Below are 19,996 nucleotides of genomic sequence, written 5' to 3' on the forward strand. Positions count from 1 at the left end.
TTAATTTACTGATTATATCTATAAGGATGAGTTATCCTTTTGCAGAAAGCATGATTCTGAAGTTGATTCTACAGTCTTTCAGCAGTTTTAGCAGTTTCATCTGTTTCCATAATGTAGTTTGTCCATTTTGGCTAAAATGATTTGATTCTTTGAAAACATATCAAATGTAAATGATAAATATTGAATGATCCTTTTTGGGGGGGGGGTTTAGAAGGGCATCTTGTTAAATTCTGTATGAGCTATTACTTTCAGTTCAACAACTGATCAAATAGTGAACATAGGGCGCTGTGCCAGCCCCTGCATGAAGATTTAAAGGCAGATGTTGTTTCACTTTATGGGTATGATTGAACATGAATAATTTATTTCTCATTTTTGTTTTTGATATTTTAAATTATTACTTTTAATATATTGTTGGAAATAGATATCACTTGCACATAATACAAAAGGGCAAAGGTGAAAGGTAAGACAAATTTGCTTTCTTTATCTATCAGGAACCTAGTGACTGGAGGCAACTACTCTAGCCTTCCCAAAGTAATTCATGCATCTAAAAACCAACACACTTGTTTGTGTTGTTACCATTATACAAATGGTATCATATCATGTATATTGTTCTGCACCGTGCCTTTTAAAAAGCTTACTATATATTGGAGATCTTGTCGTATCTGAACAGGTAGAGTATGTCTCGATCTTGATCTTTCTTTTTTTTTTTTGTTTGTCAGAAATTTTTTTTTTTTTTTTTTTTTTTTGAGACGGAGTCTCACTGTGTCTCCCAGGCTGGAGTGCAGTGGCGCGATCTCGGCTTACTGCAAGCTCCGCCCCCTGGGTTCACGCCATTCTCCCGACTCAGCCTCCCAAGTAGCTGGGACTACAGGCGCCCGCTACCACGCCCGGCTAATTTTTTTGTATTTTTAGTAGAGACGGGGTTTCACCGTGTTAGCCAGGATAGTCTCGATCTCCTGACCTCGTGATCCACCCGCCTCGGCCTCAAAGAAATAACATTGGTTATTGATTAGATATATATCATTATGGTTTAGGGTATGAGATAGTGTCCAATGTGGTATTATTAGTTTAATATATATCTACTTGTGAACAGTTTCACAAGTTCTGAAACTGTTCACAATAGTGAACAGTTTCAAGAGATGAATACACAACTGCAAAATACTTTATTGCATGAAAGTGTCACACTTGGTTTAATCAGCCATTGATTGATGGCAGTTAGGTTGTTTTCAGACTTTTGCTGTTATACACAAGGTTGCCATTGTTTTGCCCTGCATATAACTTATTTTACATGCAATGTAACATAAAAGTGTATCTATATGCCCTACACATTTCCGCAGATGAAGAAAACACTGGAACAACTCAGAATCTCTTTTTACTCTTTTGCTTTAAAATTTCGTCTTTTCAGTTTCCCTGAAAATAAATATTTCATTGAGTTATTTTCATTTTCAAACTTCTTGGAAAGTTTAAATCAGGTATTTTGAAATTCTGGAAGCCCCAAACTGTGTCATAGTGTGGATATCTAACCAATAGCTTTGCAGGCCAGTGCTTCTCAAACTGTCTGTGGTGAAAACTAGTTTTCCTTTTTATTTGTTTTATTATTTAAAAAATTTTCCCATCCATCACAGTCCAGTACCATTGTGTGGCTCATACCACATGTGACTCATCATATGAGGCAGGTGACATTCAAGCCTCTATCTTGGTTCAAGAAACAAGTAAGTTACTGATCATGTGCTTGGATGTCGTGTCAATGTCAAATAGTGATAGAAGTTTGTAGTCACTCTCTCTTAGTTTCTGATCAGAGACCGGTTATAATGTGTGAATGGACTGAGTAGCACTGTTGTAGGACACAAGATTCAATGCCTCCTAATCACTATCAGTCTCAGTCTCTAGGAGGAAAACCTCATTCTGAAAGAAGACCATCTTTCTCTGAATGGACAAAGTCACACTGAATAAAGAGCACATTTTGTTTTCAGGGTCTTACATACATTCTTTCTTGGTCACTTCCTGCTCTAAAAATTATATTCAAGAGAAAGTCGCCTTGGCCAAATATATATTCATGGTGATGATTATCAAGGCCTCTCATTCCACATTTAAGCAAACTCAAAATTATGGTTGGGGCAGGGCACGGTAGCCCACGCCTGTAATCCCAGCACTTTGGGAGGCCGAGGCAGGTGGATCACCTGAGGTCGGGAGTTCGAGACCAGCCTGGCCGACGTGGTGAAACCCCATCTCTACTATACAAAAATTAGCCAGGTGTGGTAGTGCACATCTGTAATCCCAGCTACTTGGGAGGCTGAGGCAGGACAATCACTTGAACCCAGGAGGTGGAGTTTGCAATGAGCCGAGAACATGCCACTGCACTCCAGCCTGGGTGACAGAGTGAGACTCTGTCTCAAAAAAAAAAAAAAAAAAAAAAGATTGTGATTGGTCATGGAAAACACATTTCCTTAACTGAAATACATTGCAGATCACTCAGAGCTCCACTGAGAATATATTAATAATGGTCTCTTGAAGAGCCTGGGGAACTCTCGTGAGAAAAGAAAAACTCAAGGACTCGTTTTCCTGTTTCGAACCATTTTTTTTTAACCTGTTTTCTTTAAAATAAAGAATCAAAATATGCACGAGCTACAGCTCTCTTTATGTATGAGTGCTAATGCCAGGGCCAGGACATTCTCAAGGTGTTAATGCCACAGCAATGACCAACACGTCTTTGCTTTCTGTAACGAGTGAAAAGAGAGTGAAGGACTCTGGGGGCTAACTACAGAGTGCTGACCATTTGGTAAACCTGAGTCCAAACTTGAGGAGAAAAAAAGCCACTTTTCTGTAACAGAAGCATCACTAAAATAAAAAGCATTCATGTAATTATATTATCAGCCCTTTCCATCTCCTGGGACAAAGAGAAATATTAATACAAAAGATAAACTTTGTAGTCTTGAACATATGGAGCCTGAGTGCTTTTCTTCATTCATTCTTTCTTTTTTTTTTGGACACTTGGAGGCCAAAGGCCAAGTTCTCACAATTTTCTGACTTGTCAGCCTCTATCTCCAGTAGGGAAAGACTTTAGGTCAATTGGTTCCTTACAAGAAACTACTCAGTGGGAGTTCCCTGCCCCGCACCCCAGTGAGAGAGAGAGAGAGAGAGAGAGAGAGAGAGAGAGAGAGAGAGAAAACACACAGAGAGACAGAGAGAGATGTGTGAGCCAGACCATATGTATCTACAATTGTTTTAAACTCTTTTTTTTTTCTTTTGAAACAGAGTCTTACTCTATCACCCAGGCTGGAGTACAGTGGCCTGATCTTGGCCCACTGCTACCTCTGGCTCATGGGTTCAAACAATTCTCCAGCCTCAGTCTCCCGAGTAGCTGGGATTACAGGCAAGCACCACCATGCCCAGCTAATTTTTGTATTTTTAATAGAGATAGGGTTTCACTATGTTGGCTAGGCTGGTCTTGAACCCCTGACCTCAGGTGATCTGCCTGCCTCGGTCTCCCAAAGTGCAGGGAGGCATGAGCCACTGCACCCGCTGCTCACAAGCGTGAGCCACTGCACCCAGCCCAATTATTTGAAACTTCTAAATACATACTCTAAAAGGCATTTTTTTAAAAAGGTAATTCTCTTAAAAGGAAAAAAGAAATTTTTTTACATTGGATAAATTCCAGTGTTTGAGAAGAATGGGCAAGATGCTGCGGGTAATTATGCCTGTTTCAGAGCTTATATAGAGCTAAAATATCTCTCAAGATTTCTTGAAGATCAGGAAACATGAGGTCTGCAGAGGAAGTGAATTCTGAGAGAAAAGAGTTATCCTTCCTCTAATTCAGCCAGGGGCGGGATGCAGAAATGCCTGACCTGGGAGTAATCGCCCAATAGTCTGTCTTCCAGGCATCAGGACCAGCACAAAGACTTTTTGCCCCAGGGTAAGCCTGTTCTGTTGGAGGCGAAATGAAGCTCTGCATTCCCAGTGCCTAGGACAGTTGCTGGTCCTGATTTTTGATTGAATATGCATTCTCTTACCTTTTCTCTAGTCATTCAATTAGCTATTTGGCCCAATGGGTGGAAAGTTCATTTATTTTTGTTTCTTGTTTATTACCACCATGGGAGTAGCTCCTGACTCTACAGCTGTATTTGCTCTTTCAATCAAGTGTTAGTTCCACATCTTCAGCTGCTTACCAGGCATTTCTATTAGGATCTTTTTTTAATTGCTCAAATGCAACATATCTAAAAAAAAAAAAAAAAAAAATCCCTTCTCCAAATCAGCCCTGCCTCTCCAAATTTCCACCAATGCCAAGTCATTGTGCTAGTTATCCAAGTGCCAGATTTTAGAAATGGATGAATCTCTGAATTCAACCAGTCATGGAATCCCTGGAAATGTTTACCATACATTCTTTTCTCTGAGGTTTTCTTCTCACTGCTCTAGTTCATTCCCTCACCTCCCCATTTCAAAATTCAGCCCATAACTTCTTCCTGGTCCTTCCCAATTACACTGATACCAAATTTGTCTTTCTCGGTGTTTATGTCAGAATACTAACCTGCTCAGAATTCATTGAGTCCTAATGTTCTAAATAGTCAATGAACTTTTCCTTCTGACTTTTAAAATGGTTTACTTACTATTTCCCAAAATATGGACACCTTCAGTTCTGGGCAAACTCACATCCTCATAGACCACCCTCCTTCTCTGATTCTGCCTTTACGCATCTTCTCTTCCTCGCTGGATTTCTCACCTGTTACCCACCCGGATTACTCATCTGCTCCATGTCCAGCAAGGATTCCTCCTCCATGGAGCCTGTGCTCTCTCCTCCACCCCTCATTATTTTCTCTCTTCTTTGGGCACATTCCGAGGTAAAGTGAGGACAGTGTGGGGACTTGAGATTGCACACAGTGGCCACAAAGACGACCAGCGTTTGCTGGGAGCTCAAGCAGTCACAAAGCACTCTCTTTTACATTTTTTTTCTCATTTAGTTTCTTAAGGACTCATCAAAGGAATTATAATATTTGGCTCAGGGAAAATACCACCTTGTCTGTGGTCATGAAAATTTTTCTGTTTTTATGAGGACTATCATGTAGATACATTCTTGCTCTCCAGAACCCTGGTCCTATGTGAAACCAGGATTTAGTGTTTTTTTGTTTTTTAATTTATTTTTATTTTTTGAGACAGGGTCTCACTTTGTCGCCCAGGCTGGAGTCCAGTGGCATGATCTCGGCTGACTGCAACCTTAGCCTCCCAGGTTCACGTGATCCTCCCACCTCAACCTCCCAGGTGGCTGGGACTACAGACGCACACCACCTTGCTGGGCTAATTGTTTGCTTTTTTTTTTTTTTTTTTTTTTTTTTGTAGAGATGAGGTCTCGCTATGTTGCTCAGTCCAGTCTTGTATGCCTGGGCTCAAGCAACCCACCCACATCGGCCTCCAAAAGTGCTGGGATTACAGACGTGAGCTATCACGCTCTACACTTATTATTATTATTATTGTTGTTATTTTAATAGAGAAACTTGGCCTGGGGAACTTTCCTCCTTGAGAGTCAAAGTCATAGAAAGTTATTAGGGTGGAAAAGGTGGCCTGATATAAGGTCACCTTATATCAGGAAAGGCCAGGTGGCTGCCTGAGGGGTGAGCCTTGCACAAAATCGGGTGGTCAGAGGGCACCGGTGCTTCTGAGTCCACGGTGTCAGGCTCGTACCCCCTGGAAAAAGGCTATATGCATGAATGGAAGGAGCTGCAGTGCAGTTTTGGTGGGGTGGACTTGGCTCTCCTGCACTGGGAGAATCCCTACAGACTGATCTGAGGTCTACTCTTAGTTCACACTATGTCAGTGTGAGGTGATGACCACTGCATGACTCAGAAGTGACCAAAAGTGATGACACAATGCAGGTGGCAGTGATGGTGAGTAGAATTTTTCTCCAGACGTCTTGAGTATCATTGTGACATTGGCAGGTCTAGAACTCCCACATGAAAGGGACTTGGGGCTGGCATCTTGTTAGAAGGTATCGCATGTATGTGTGTGTGTCAGGGTGGGGGAGGGAGTGTTGAGTAGCACTTTATGTGATACTAAGAAATCAGCTGTAAGGGTGAGTGTGGTGGCTCATGCCTGTAATCCCAGCACTTTGGGAGGCCAAGATGGGTGGGCCACCTGAGGTCAGGAGTTCGAGACCAGCCTGGCCAATATGGCAAAACCCCATCTCTACTAAAAATGTAAAAATTAGCCGGGTGTGGTGGTACATGCCTATAATCCCAGCCACTGGGGAGGCTGAGGCAGGAGAATCTCTTGAACCTGGGAGGTGGAGGTTGCAGTGAGCCAAGATTAGGCCACTGCACTCCAGCCTGGGCGACAGAGCAAGACACTGTCTCAAAAAAAAAAAAAAAAAATCTGTAGTCTCTATCAAAGCATGGGGGCATGGATGAAGATAATGGAGGCCACTTAAGTCTCCCGTGTCACTTGCCAAGGCCTCTACAGACTTAACAATAGTTGCCTGGCTGGTAGGAACAGTCAGAACTCACCTTTGGCTACAGCCAGTGGCAGTGACACTGTTCAGGTAGCAGTTGTATAATACTTCTCCCTCGAGAGATACGGTCTTAGTTATTGTAAGTGAAGCCACTGCAACAGATTAGACCCCACATTATATAGTGGCTCAAATGCGACGGAATTTGATTTCTTGCTCACACAGCAGTCTAAGGGCACTGTTTCTGGTCGGCAGGTGTCTGTCTTCCGGGCAATGACTCAAAAGCTGGAGCAGCGTTTATCTAGATCCTCAGAGACACTGCATTCAGGTAGAAGGGGATAAAAAAAGAATGAAGGAGGAACACCTGTGTCTTAAATCCTGGCCCCAAAGTAGTGCACATGACTTCCATTTGCATTCCATTGATGAAAGCTAACTTTATGCCCACACTTAACTGTAAGGGATCCTAAAAATGCAGCCAAGGGATGTGTCTGTTACCGCTCTATTATACTAAAGAGTGTGTGTGTGGAGGTATGTCTAGCAATGTTGGTCACAGGCACGTCTGGGTTCTGGTTCCAGCAGGAAGCTGGGGACAGAAGGATGGCCCTTGAGGCTGGAGTAAGTATTCAGATTGCTGATCTTGTCTGTTTCAAGTGAGAGATTTCCCAGGGAGGGGGCCTGGACTTCTTGTCCATCTGGGTTTCTGGGATTTCCATTATTGTGTGGGTCACTCCTGGGGGCTGGCTGGATTGTAGTGTGCATTGTCCACACTCTGAAGCTGGCAATCCAGTTATTCAAGACATACTTTGCTAACAACTAGCAGCCTCAGGAATGCGCTGTGTGTTGCCTTGGCAAGACTGTAAAGCTCTTGGTGACTGGAGATGTTGAAATATGTGAATGTAGGCAGGATCAGACTGGTTGGACAAGAAGACTTCTAAGGTCCTCTGGGCACTAACTCTTTGATCCTGCAATTCTGTGTACCTACGAACATAATACTCCAGGGCATGTAATTTGCACTCACCAATATAGTAATTTGTATTATTCATTTTTTTTGTGGCAACTTAATGTAGTAGAAAGAACACCTGTCTGGGAAGTATGATGGTGGGACTCAGATACCCTGAGTTCTAGTCTAAACTCATGGCCTTGGGAAAGTCATTTGGCCTATCCATGCTTAAATACTCTTGTCTAAAAAAATCAGGCTGGGCGCGGTGGCTTATGCTTGTAATCCCAGCACCTTGGGAGGCTGTGGCGGGTAGAACACTTGAGGTCAGGAGTTGGAGACCAGCCTGGCCAATATGGTGAAACCCTGTCTCTACAAAAAATACAAAAATTAGCCGGGTGTGGTGGTGCTTGCCTGTAATCCCAACTACTTGGGAGACTGAGGCAGGAGAATCGCTTGAACCTGGGAGGCGGAGGATGTAGTGAGCCGAGGTCGCGCCACTGCACTCCAGCCTGGGACAGAGCAAGACTCCGTCTCAAATAAATAAATAAATAAATAATAAAATTAAAATAAAAAAATCAGGGTGGTTATGTTAGGAGAAATTTGTGATAGATAGAATACCGCCTTTGCCCAGCAAAGATCCTTATCCCTGGCACCTGTCTATGGTTCCTTACACTGCAAAAAGGACTTTACAGATGTGATCAACTGAGAATCATGAGATGGGAAGACTATCTTGGATTATGTGGGTAGGTCCAGTGTCATCACAGGGGTCCTTACCAGAGGGAGGTAGAAGGGTCAGAGTCAGAGGTCAGAAGTAGGAGACGTGGTAACAGAAATAGAGTTTGAAGCGATGCCCTTTGAAGGTGGAGAAAGGGCAGTGAGCCAAGGAATGCAGGTGGCTGCCTACAGCAGGAAAAGGAAAGGAAACATTCTCCCTTACAGCCTCCAGAAGAATGGCAGCTGTGCCTCGCCTCTGTTTAGCCTGTAAGAACATTTCAGCCTCTGAGCTCCGGAGTTGTAAGATAATAAACGTGCATCGTCTTAAGCCACTAAATTTGTGTAATTTATTGCAGCAGCAATAGGAAACTAGGAGAAGCTTTAAGGTCTCTTCTAGAATGAAATGGTATGATTTTTTTTGTATGTTCCTTTCATGTCTATATATATTAAAAATTGTTTTTTCAGTTTTTGAAATTTATTTTTATTTTTTAGAGACAGGGTCTCATGTTCCCCAGGCAGGAGTGCAGTGGCATTTACAGTTATAATCATAGAGAACTACAGCCTGGAACTCTTGGGCTCAAGTGATCCTCCTGCCTCAGCCTCCCAAGTAGCTGGGATTAAGAAACACACCCATGCACAGGGCTCATGCCTTTAAATAGAATTAAAAACCTTGCAGGCAGGGGCTCCTTCTCAAAATTAATCCACTATAACTTCAGAACATAACTACAGAAGTTCAATAATTATTGATTTTTTAAATGTTTATAATATGAATTTATTCATCCATCTAAAAAGATCAATAATAAACCTGTTTATTGTTAATTTTTAGAAGGTATCTGGGGGAAAGCAGAGAAGCCATGATGACCACCATGACTTAGCAGGAGCTCCGAAGCAATGTGAACAGAAGGCTCTTCCAGACACTAGCCAGTTCTCCAGCACCAACCAGGTGTCCTGGTTGAATTGAATTCAGTTCAACTCTTCTTGGCCTCTCATCAGCGGTTAAGCTCCCACATCTTTCTTTCCCACGTCATTCAGGGCCTCACACACAGGGTCTCATACTGCCCAGGCGGCCGTGTAGTGGCATTTACAGTTACAATCATAGAGAACTACAGTCTGGAACTCCTGGGCTCAAGTGATCCTCCTGCCTCAGCCTTACACGTACAGGCTCCCCTCTGTCCTTTTCTGTTGCTGAGGTTCTGGATCAGTTTGGAGGGTGCAGCTATAAGTCATCCTTGCTACCTGTGTGGCTCTGACCTTCATTTTGATAGTAGGACATTTGCCTCTGTGGTATAATAAAAAATATTTGGTCTTTGTCCCTGGTTCCTGGTACAGAGCTTCTAAAACCTTTAGAATCTCCTGAGCAGTAAGAGTGTCTTTGGTATGCTAATAATGACTTAGACAGAGGGGTTCCTGGATGGCTGCATGGTGACCAGGGAGGCCACACTGTGATTAGAGCTAGAAACGTTCAGCTCCACCCTTGGAGCTTTAGGGAGGGAAGAGAGACTGGAGTCGCATTAGTCACTAGTGGCTGCAATCACGCCTGTGTAACAAAATCTCCATAAAAACCCTTATATGGGCCGGGCGCAGTGGCTCACACCTGTAATCCCAGCAGTTTGGGAGGCTGAGGAAAGCGGATCACCTGAGGTCAGACCAGCCTGGCCAACATGGTGAAACCCCGTCTCTACTGAAAATACAAAAATCAGCCAGGCATGGTGGCAGGTGCCTGTAATCCCAGCTACTAGGGAGGCTGAGGCAGGAGAATCGCTTGAACCCAGGAGGCGGAGGTTGCAGTGAGCCGAGATCGTGCCATTGCACTGCAGCCTGGGCGACGAAACGAGACTCTGTCTCAAAACAACAACAACAACGACAACAACAACAAAAAACTCCAAAACCAAACCCTTCTATGATGGGATGCAGGAAACGCGAGTTGAACACATCCACTTCCCGGGAGGGCGGTACATCCCAGCTCCATGGGACAGAGGCTCTTGTGCTGGGGACCCTCCTGGACCTCACCCTATCTACCTCTTCATCTAACTGCTTGTTTGCATCTTTTATAATTAATGGTAATAGGAAGTATAGCATTTTCCTGAGTTCTATGAGTATTCTGAAACTGCCATTGCAAAATTGTGATTGAGATAGTGAAAGATCTGACCTAACCGACTTCATCTTGTGTCTAGCCTCCAGGCTGTCCTTGTTCATTCCTGGACGTGGGCTGGGCTTTGAGAGGAACTTGGTTTATGGTTTAAAACAAAGACCATGGCAACCCTTTCCCAGAGCAGACCACCTTCTTGCCTGGGGACTAGACTGCCTTTGTAGGACTAATAAATTAGCCACAAGATTGGAAATTGTGGTTTGGGAGTCATGCAGCTGGAGGCTACGGGATTCTGACCCTCCCTAAACTGTTCCTAGGATCAGTGCTTGAGACATTTTGCAGACCCTGCCCTTGATGGGTCAGCTGGCACCACCCAGATTGATTGGCTGGTTCATCTGATCTTTCTTGTGGCCCTGACCCAGGAACTGACTCAGTGCAAGAGGACAACTTCAATTCCCTGTGATTTCTTTCTTTTTTCTTTTTCTTTTTATTTTACTTTAAGTTCTGGGATGTGGGTCTGGAATGTAAAGGTTTGTTTCATAAGTTTCCTATGATTTCATCTCCTACTTGACCAATCAGCACTCCTGGCTCACTGGTTTCTCCTCACCCACCAAGCTGGCCTTAAAAACTCTGATATCCAAATGCTCGGGGAGACTTGTTTGAGTAATAATAAAACTCCGGTCCACCACACAGCCGGCTCTGTGTGAATTACTCTTTCTCTATTGCAGTTCCCCTGTCTTGAGAAATCAGCTCTGCCCAGGGAGCGGGCAAGGTCAACCCATTGGGTGATTACAATTCTAGCCAATTATTGAAGTTGAGGAAGGAGGTTGTGGGAACCGCTGACTTTGTAGCAGAGGCAGACAGAAGTGCAGGTAACCTGGGCACCCACACTTGCAGCCGGCATCTGAAGAGAAGGTGATTTTGTGGTACTGAGCCCCTTGAATCTGTGGAGTCTGGTGCTAACTCCAGTTGTTAGGGTCAGAATTGAATTGAACTGCAGGACACCTGGTTGGTGCTGGAGAATTGGTGGGTGGAGGAAAACCCCTAACAGGCTCTGTCCCTAGATGTGCTCTCTCCGCCCTGAGCTCTAGTCTGCTGTTCCAACCTCTCACCCTCATTTGGGTTTCGATAACTTACCCAGTTGCCAGCCCTTATACCCCTGGGCTTCTACCTTGATCTTTGCTAAGCTCTCGAGGACCTGAGATCCCGGCTTTGAACCTGAGCTGAGTGGCTGTGTGCCTATTGCCTGATGACAGGTATCCATGAGTCTAACTCCTGGTTGTTCTCCAAGCATTGTCCACTGTCTGATTTCCTACATTCTCCTCTCTTCACATCATTAGGACACCTTTTCCCTCCATTAGAATGACTTGATGTCACCGGCTTTATAGAATCTCTACTGCTGTGCATCCTGGAGCGTGCACTCAGCCTTCCAGAGGGGAAGCACCTGCAGTAGGGCTTTCCCCACCAAGCCTGTCCTTCTAGTGGGCAAGGTCAGTTCCTGCTTCTGGACTCTCACACCATGTCCTGATGCATTGCAGCCAACAGGGCTATACCCCACTGGATTCTGAGAAATGATGTCAGCCATGAACTTGGCCATCCCAGGACCTAATTAAATTAAGCTCTTGAGATCCGTGGCTTGGCACATGTTGTAGCTTTAAGGGTCATAGGGCTGTCATTGCAAGGCCAAGATATAGGCAGAAAGGGACAGGCAGTCAGAAGAAAAATAAAAATTATGAGAGATTAAGGTAGGGAGATGGGATGGAGCAAATATGCATATTGAAGGAAATGCTACAATCTTGGCTTTTGGTGTCTTCAGGGGAACTGTTTTACTAGATACTCAATGGACCACCAAGCTGTCACTGGGACAGGGATACCACACACCCAACGCTGGACAAAGTGCTGCCCTCAAAAAGCAAGAACAGAATTATATATACCATCTAGTGGCCCTTTCAGTACACGGAGTGAGATGGTGGAGAAAATGTGGGGCTTGGCTTAAAACAAAACTGAATTTGCGTCTCAGCTGTGTCCCTTTTGGGCTGAGGAAACTTGGACAAACTTCCTGGCCATTTGAAGCCTCAGTTTTCTAATTTCTGAAATGGTGGGGGTAGGGGGTAATAACAGCAGCTTCCAAATGCTTGGCACAAAGTGAATGCTCAGTAGATGACGACTCTGCCTCTCCTCCTTGTCACTTTTCTCTGTCACAGCACCACAGCGGCACGGTCTCAGAGGCTTTGCAGTGCCATTTGCTGCTTTTCCTGAATGGTGACTTGACGCAGCAGACTTCTGCACATTACCTAGTGTCTAGGTGTCCCAAGGCCAGCCTACACGTGGCTGCTACAATTGTCTCTTGCAAGAGGCACCTACAGATGTGCTCATCAGTGTGGGCTGCCATATTTAGGCCTAACATCTAACATTCGAGGAGTCAACATCCAGGTGCATTGTCATTGGAGTTGCTGGGAAAGCACACACACAGGCAACCCCCACCCACTGGCCTCTGCTTTCCTAAACCTAGAGAGCCACCCTGGATATCAGGGGGTTCTTTCCAGGATAAATAATTACTGCAAGGGCAGCAGGTGACATAGCAGCCTTTTTACTCATGCACACAAGCGTACATCAACATCCAACAAATATTGAGTTTCTGCTGTGTGCCAGCCACTGTGCTAGATGCGAGGGATACCACAGTGAGCAAGACAGGCATCATTCCCAGGGAGACAAGGGGGAGAAGAATTATCTGTGTACAGATTAATACCTAGAGTCAGGCGAAGAGTCTCCTCATACAGAGTGAAAATAGAGTATTATTCGTGAATTGGGCACCTATTATTTGCTTTTTTCTAACAGAAGATCCTCCCCAACACACCCTGCTTTTTTTGAGACAGGGTCTCTGTCACCCAGGCTGGAATGCAGATCGGTGTAGCCTAGACCTCCCCAGCTAAGGTGATCCTCCCACCTCAGCCTCCCGAGTAGCTGGGACTGCAGGCATATGCCACCACGCCCAGCTAATGTTTTGCATTTTTTGTAGTGATAGGATGTCGCCATGTTGCCCAGACTGGTCTTGAACTCCTGAGTTCAAGCATCTGCCCCCTTCAGCCTCCCAAAGTGCTGGGACTACAGGCATGAGCCTCTGCCCCCGGCCCAGAACATATCTTTTCTGAAATTCATTTTTCCACCACATAACATGTGATTAAAAGACAATTAGTAGTTGAATTCAAGGCAAATAAGCAACTGTCCATTGGTGAGAGGTTCTATGATTCTGGCTTGGAGATGTCTGCCATGCAAATCTATAGGGCAGCCCTGGGGGTGCTGCTGACAGTCGAAGGGGCTGGTCAGTTAGAGAGGCCTCAGCTGGATGGGGCTTTGAACTCTTGGCTCTTTTGGTGTAAAGAGAAGGAAAGCAATGTCTCCTCTGTGTTCCGTCCTTAGAAGAGAGCCTTGTTTAATGGCTAAAATGCAGACATGGGATTTAGCTCTCATAAATCCTACCTCTTCTCTGCCCCACGTGGGGCTTAAGTCGTGCTAACCTCACCCTGTCTCAGTCTCCCTTTCCTGTAAAAGCAGAGAGTCAAGCAAGGATTTTAGAGTCAGAAAACATGTATGGCAGTTCTGGTTCCACCATGTAGAGCTGAGAGGAGTTGAACTCTTAGGACTTTTTTTTTTTTTTTTCTTTCTTTCTTTCTTTTTTTATTTTGTGAGACTGAGTCTCACTCTGTCGCCCAGGCTGGAGGCTAGAGTGCAGTGGCACGATCTTGGCTCACTGCAACCTCTGTCTCCAGGGTTCAAGTGATTCTTCTGCCTCAGTCCCATGAATAGCTGGGATTACAGGTGTGCACCACCACCCTGGCTAATTTTTTGTATTTTTTGGTAGAGATGGGGTTTCAACATGTTGGCCAGGCTGATCTTGAACTCTTGACCTTAAGTGATCCACCTGCCTCGGCCTCCCAAAGTGCTGGGATAATAGGCGTGAGCCACTGTGTCCCACCTAACTCTTAGAACTTCTGTTCTCTTCTCTTACAAATTGTTAGTTTATAGTCTTTGAAATCAGAAATAGGACTTTTCAGCCCCTTGGAGAATAAGCCGCCCTATGATGCTTATTGAATAGATGGATGGACTGCTATGCTGAAGTATGACTTCGTCTATTTCAAGTGCCTTGAGGCCAATGGATCAACACCTGTATGGGCATGCCAGTGGTCTTCAGAGTCACTGCCTGGGTCCCCTAGAGGGATGGGTGTGTCAGCAAGGTCTGGCACAGCAGCTACCGTGGGGGAATGTTCACATTCAGCTCTTGTTTATTTCGTGTGGATTACCTTGCCCTCTCAAAGCCCATTTCCCAACATTGCTCTCTTCATCTTGTGGACCCTGCCCCACTCCTGCCCTACCCCTGGTGAATGTCTCCAGGTATGTTTTCTCTGGCAAAGGACTTGCCTTGTCACTGGCCATCTGTATGACTTTGGATGATTTACTGCATCTCTCAGAATCTCAGTTTTTTTTTTCTCTTTATCAGCTCCATGGGGGAGAATATTCCTGTGATGCTTTTATCTTTCTTGTGGCAGGGTAGTGCTGAGTGTCAAATGAGATGATATTTGTGTGTGTGTGTGAACAGAATTTGAAAATCTAGAAGTGGTTGTAGTTACCAAAGGTGGAATTCTTATAATTATGAGTTATTAGCATTCTCCAGCCAGTAGGTTTGTATAGGTCTTCCCAGCCACCTCTCAGATGCCCAGGTGTACTATATAGGAAATAAAAAGAAGTGGAGAATTGGCGTGGTGTCTCATGCCTGTAATCCCAGCACTTTGGGAGCCTGAGGTGGCAGATCGCTTGACCAGCCTGGGCAACATGGTGAAACCCCATCTCTACAAAAAAATACAAAAAATAGCCAGATGTGGTGGCATACCCCTGTAGTCCCAGCTACTTGGGAGGCTGAGGTGGGAGAATCAATTGAGCCCAGGAGGTTGAGGCTGCAGTGAGCAGAGATTGAGCCACTGCACTCCAGCGTGGGCAACAGAGTGCAGTGTCTCACTCGACAAAACAAAACAAAGCAGAACACCCCCAAAGAAACAGAGAATTAAAAATGCTGAAGGTAATGGTCAAATTCCTTACTAGGTTTACAGAAAGCCTCCCTGCTCGCTGGTGTTTTATTGAGTTATTTGACCGCGGGGGGCAGAGATTTCCGTGGAATTGCAGGAAGACTAAAGTAAATGTATGCAATTTTCTATTCATTCATTCACTTTTCTATCCAGCAAGTCATTATTGAACACCAACTGTATACAATGATGAATCAAACGTAGATCTGCTCTTGTGATTCTTTCAAAATGTTAGGAGAAATAGTGCTATATCTTAAATCACAACACAAAGTATAAAATGATAGGCACTACTGTTACAAAAGAGATATAGTTGTAATGCTGTGGTTATGCTGAAGAGAGGAGAGAAAATTTATTGCCAAGGGGAAGGAAGGCTTATTAAAAGAGTTTTTTTTGAGACGGAGTCTCACTCTGTTGCATAGGCTGGAGTGCAGCGGTGCAATCTCAGCTCACTGCAACCTCCGTCTCCCAGGTTCAAGTGATTCTCTTGCCTCAGCCTCCTGAGTAGTTGAGATTACAGGTATGTATTTTTAGTAGAGATAGGGTTTCACCATGTTGGTCAGGCTGGTCTTGAACTCCTGGCCTCAAGTGATCTGCCCAGCTCGGCCTCCCAAAGTGCTGGGATTATAGACGTGAGCCACCACGCCTGGCCAAGAAATGGTTTTTAATTGAGTCTTGGAAGGTGGAGAAAATGTTAACTTAAAGAGATGGGCTGGGGAAGGGAGGGCACCCAGGCAGAGGAACAGATGGGTGCAGAAAGGATTGGCTTCTCTCCATTCTCAGTGCCCAGACTCCTCGTGTGACTTTAAAGTCCTCTTGATCCCTAGTGTGTGTTGTGCTCCTGGTATTAAACTTACTTTTTTTCCATTTCTCTCTCTGTTTTAAAAAGCCCTGTTTTTTTTTTTTTTTCCTTTGATCATTCTTAAGTTTCCAAAAATAATCGGCTATCTTGCCATGCAGTAGATGTTTTCTTTTCCCTTGGGATCCCCCATTGAAAATATGCAGTAAGTCTGAGCATGAGATGCCCCTGGCCCCTGCTAGCATAACCTTGGTTGCATGCGATGCAAGAAGTCCATCAACTTTCTTTTTCTGGAATATGAAACTCACTTCAAAGTGCTCTTCTGTTGACTAAGCCTTGGGAGGTGCTATGTCCAATCACCACTTGTCAATTACTGTGTCCTCTGGGTCCACAGCCTTGCTATAAGATCAAAGGAAAGAGTAGTCCCATTGTACAAGTGAAAATAAGGTTTGTTGCCTATGGGTAGCTGATGTAGAGTGGAAACTAAATAACAGAGGTCAAGAAACTGTCAGTCCAGAGTGTGGAAAGGATCTTCAGTGTGTCTGAGATATCAGGCGAGGTGAAAAATGAAGCATAAACCACCATAGCATTCCAGATGACTGAACTGCTCAAGTGTGAATGCTTGAGAGACTCTCATTCATTTACTTGATTCATTTTACAGGAAGCTGGGACCAGTCCTCTAAGTTAGGTTATACTGCATGGCTCTCTCCTCCAACCATAATCAAGTAGCAAAATAAGCAGAGCCAGCATTCTTTGATTCTTACTGGGTATATGTTGATTAACAAGGTTGGGCTACTCTACAGTATAAGATGATGATTTTTGGATTGTTAGTTTTCTTTATTGTTATACTTTAAGGTCTAGGGTACATGTACACAATGTGCAGGTTTGTTACATATGTATACATGTGCCATGTTGGTGTGCTGCACCCATTAACTCGTCATTTACATTAGGTATATCTCCTAATGCTATCCCTCCCCCCTCCCCCCACCCCACGACAGGCCCCAGTGTGTGATGTTCCCCGCCCTGTGTCCAAATGTTCTCATTGTTCAATTCCCACCTATGAGTGAGAACATGCAGTGTTTGGTTTTCTGTCCTTGCGATAGTTTGCTCAGAATGATGGTTTCCAGCTTCATCCATGTCCCTACAAAGGACATGAATTCATCCTTTTTTATGGCTGCATAGTATCCCATGGTGTATATGTGCCACATTTTCTTAATCCAGTCTATCATTGATGGACATTTGGGTTGGTTCCAAGTCTTTGCTTTTGTGAATAGTGCCACAATAAACATACAAGTGCATGTGTCTTTATAGCAGCATGACTTATTCTCCTTTGGGTATATACCCAGTAATGGGATCACTGGGTTAAATGCTATTTCTAGTTCTAGATCCTTGAGGAATCACTACACTGTCTTCCACAATGGTTGAACTAGTTTACAGTCCCACCATTCTACACTTTACCAATAGTGTAAAAGTGTTCCTATTTCTCCAAATCCTCTCCAGCACCTATTGTTTCCTGACATTTTAATGATTGCCATTCTAACTGCTGTGAGATGGTATCTCATTGTGGTTTTGATTTGCATTTCTCTGATAGTCAGTGATGTTGAGCATCTTTTCATGTATCTGTTGGCTGCATAAATGTCTTCTTTTGAGAAGTGTCTGTTCATATCCTTCACCCACTTTTTAATGGGGTTGTTTGATTTTTTTCTTGTAAATTTGTTTAAGTTCTTTGTAGATTCTGGGTATTAGCCCTTTGTCAGATGGGTAGATTGTAAAAATTTTCTCCCATCCTGTAGGTTGCCTGTTCACTCTGATGGTCATTTCTTTTGCTGTGCAGAAGCTCTTTAGTTTAATTAGATCCCATTTGTCAATTTTGGCTTTTGTTGCCATTGCTTTTGGTGTTTTAGTCAAGAACTCCTTGCCCATGCCTATGTCCTGAATGGTATTGCCTAGGTTTTCCTCTAGGGTTTTTATGGTTTTAGGTCTAACATTTAAGTCTTTAATCCATCTTGAATTCATTTTTGTATAAGATGTAAGGAAGGGATCCAGTTTCAGCTTTCTACATATGGCTAGCCAGTTTTCCCAGCACCATTTATTAAATAGGGAATCCTTTCCCCATTTCTTGTTTTTGTCAGGTTTGTCAAGGATCAGATGGTTATGGATGTGTGGTATTATTTCTGAGGGCTCTATTCTGTTGCATTGGTCTATATCTCTGTTTTGATACCAGTACCATGCTGTTTTGGTTACTGTAGCCTTGTAGTATAGTTTGAAGTCAGGTAGTGTGATGCCTCTAGCTTTGTTCTTTTGGCTTAGGCTTGTTTTGGCAATGCGGGCTCTTTTTTGGTTCCATATGAACTTTAAAGTAGTTTTTTCCAATTCTGTGAAGAAAGTCATTGGTAGCTTAATGGGGATGGCATTGAATCTATAAATTACCTTGGGCAGTATGGCCATTCTCACAATATTGATTCTTCCTATCCATGAGCATGGAATGTTTTTCCATTTGTTTGTGTCCTCTTTTATTTCATTGAGCAGTGGTTTGTAGTTCTCCTTGAAGAGGTCCTTCACATCCCTTGTAAGTTGGGTTCCTAGGTATTTTGTTCTCTTTGAAGCTATTGTAAATGGGAGTGCACTCATAACTTGGCTCTCTGTTTGTCTGTTATTGGTGTATAGGAATGCTTGTGATTTTTGCACATTGATTTTGTATCCTGAGACTTTGCTGAAGTTGCTTCTCAGGTTAAGGAGATTTGGGGCTGAGACGATGGGGTTTTCTAAATATACAATCATGTCATCTGCAAACAGGGACAATTTGACTTCCTCTTTTCCTAATTGAATACCCTTTATTTCTTTCTCTTTCCTGATTGCCCTAGTCAGAACTTCCAACACTATGTTGAATAGGAGTGGTGAGAGAGAGCATCCCTGTCTTATGCCAGTTTTTAAAGGGAATGCTTCCAGTTTTTGCCCATTCAGTATGATACTGGCTTTAGTTTTGTCATAAATAGCTCTTATTATTTTGAGATATGTCCCATCAATACCTAATTTATCGAGAGTTTTTAGCATGAAGGGCTGTTGAATTTTGTCGAAGGCCTTTTCTGCATCTATTGAGATAATCATGTGGTTTTTGTCTTTGGTTCTGTTTATATGATGGATTACGTTTATTGATTTGCGTATGTTGAACCAGTCTTGCATCCCAGGGATGAAGCCAACTTGATCATGGTGGATAAGCTTTTGATGTGCTGCTGGATTCAGTTTGCCAGTATTTTATTGAGGATTTTTGCATTGATTGTTAGTTTTATGAGCTAATAAATTTTAAAAAATTGGGATCCAACACAGAATTGTTAACTTTATATCTTGCTGAATTAAGAAATTAAACTAAAAGGACCTTGACAGTGACAAACTGATGGTCATTATTTTTAAAAGAAATATACATCTGTCTATCTGTCTATCCTCTATCTATCTATCTATCTATCTATCTATCTATCTATCTATCTATCTATCTATCTTTGAAACAGAGTCTTGTTCTATCGCTCAGGCTGGAGTACAGTGTTGCTATCTCAGCTCACTGCAAACTCCGCCTCCTGGGTTCAAGTGATTCTCATGCCTCAACCTCCCAAGTAGCTGGGATTACAGGTGTGCACCACCACCCCTGGCTAATTTTTGTATTTTTAGTATAGACGGAGTTTCATCATCTTGCCAGGCTGGTGTCAGACTTCTGACCTCAGATGATCCACCTGCCTTGGCCTCCCAAAGTGCTGGGATTACAGACGTGAGCCACTGTCCCTGGCAAGAAATAGAATTTTTATATCAATTATTAGGAAGTGCATAATCTCAGAATAAAAGGTGGCCCTTCCTAAGAAAGCACATTTGGTAATCTTCTACCTTGGTTTTTGCTCTAAAATGCTTAAGACGGCATCATGGTGAGCCCAGGTGGTGGGACTGGCCTTTGGGCACT

At 43.6% G+C, this 19,996-nt stretch overlaps 1 pseudogene; it reads right to left on the minus strand.

The window, feature by feature from the left end:
- The window catches only part of LOC126937326 (basic proline-rich protein-like), a 54,715-nt pseudogene extending 43,245 nt beyond the window's left edge, over positions 1 to 11,470 (minus strand).
- Between the last annotated feature and the right edge of the window lie 8,526 nt (positions 11,471 to 19,996).

Source organism: Macaca thibetana, chromosome 15 (genome assembly GCF_024542745.1).
Source record: "Macaca thibetana thibetana isolate TM-01 chromosome 15, ASM2454274v1, whole genome shotgun sequence".
In the NCBI taxonomy this organism is placed as follows: Eukaryota; Metazoa; Chordata; class Mammalia; order Primates; family Cercopithecidae; genus Macaca; species Macaca thibetana.